Here is a 1038-nt window from a genome sequence, read left to right as displayed (position 1 = left end):
ACATGCATACACAGACTTTTAAAGAGCTCGTGGGTGCAACCACACTCTGCAACTATGTGAACACTACTGTTTGGAGATGAGAGGCTTTTATGCGAAAAACAAAATTGCATTTCCATGTTGCGGGGGCTTTTTCAGGCAGAGAAACCGAGATTTAGAATAGCGTGTGTGTGTGTGTGTGTGTGTGTGTGTGTGTGTGTGTGTGTGTGTGTGTGTGTGTGTGTGTGTGCCAGCAGATGAATAAAGGTTAACTGAAACACTCGGGTCAGTGTCTCAGGTCCAGCTGCAATCATTCCTCCGGCCGCCCCGAATTCGCAAGATTGCACAATCCCTCCGTCAGGTAATCTAGGAAGAACAAGCTGGGAATAATGTGTTCTTTGAAATGCATCTCAATGGCGCAATTGTGTAAGACAGGAATTTGTTACATGGGATGCATTGAACTCTTTCAACCCAGTGCCAGATGTTAATACATTTGATGAGAAAAAGGTGTTTTCCATTTGTGATTAAAAAGCCAAATAGTGCTTCGATTTTTTTTTTAAGTCAACCATAACACTTTGTGCTCAGATTATTGTGTTGATCTGCTTCCACCGAGTGTAAAATCTGTTTGGATGTCRATTTTATTTTATTTTTCACCTAAAGGACACGGTTGTAGTAAGTCATACATTGTTGCTAAATGATGTGTGTGCTCCATTGTGAAAGAAGAATTCCCTTGCTTTTCCTTGAGTGACATTTCAGGGGGAAACACATTTGTAACACAGCATGTACAGTAGCTATGCTCTGTCTCCCGCTGCCTGCCTGCCCCCTCCGCTTTGCCAGCATGTGCTGCATTTAGATTCTTGGGGGTGTAGCTCGTGCATGACTTTACTGCAGGTAGGAAGCCAATGGGGTTCCGGTGTGAGCGTGACGTCAGGAGGCAGGTCAGTTGCGCCTTTGCTTTCTACTTGCATATGGGCTCCGTGTATAGCAAGGCCGTTTATCATATATTAGTTGAACTCAATTTAGTACGAAAATTCACATTGGAACAACCCAATCTTGTAGGAC

Source organism: Austrofundulus limnaeus, unplaced genomic scaffold (assembly GCF_001266775.1).
Source record: "Austrofundulus limnaeus strain Quisiro unplaced genomic scaffold, Austrofundulus_limnaeus-1.0 Scaffold239, whole genome shotgun sequence".
Lineage (NCBI taxonomy): Eukaryota > Metazoa > Chordata > Actinopteri > Cyprinodontiformes > Rivulidae > Austrofundulus > Austrofundulus limnaeus.
Note: the sequence above shows the minus strand (reverse complement) of the source record.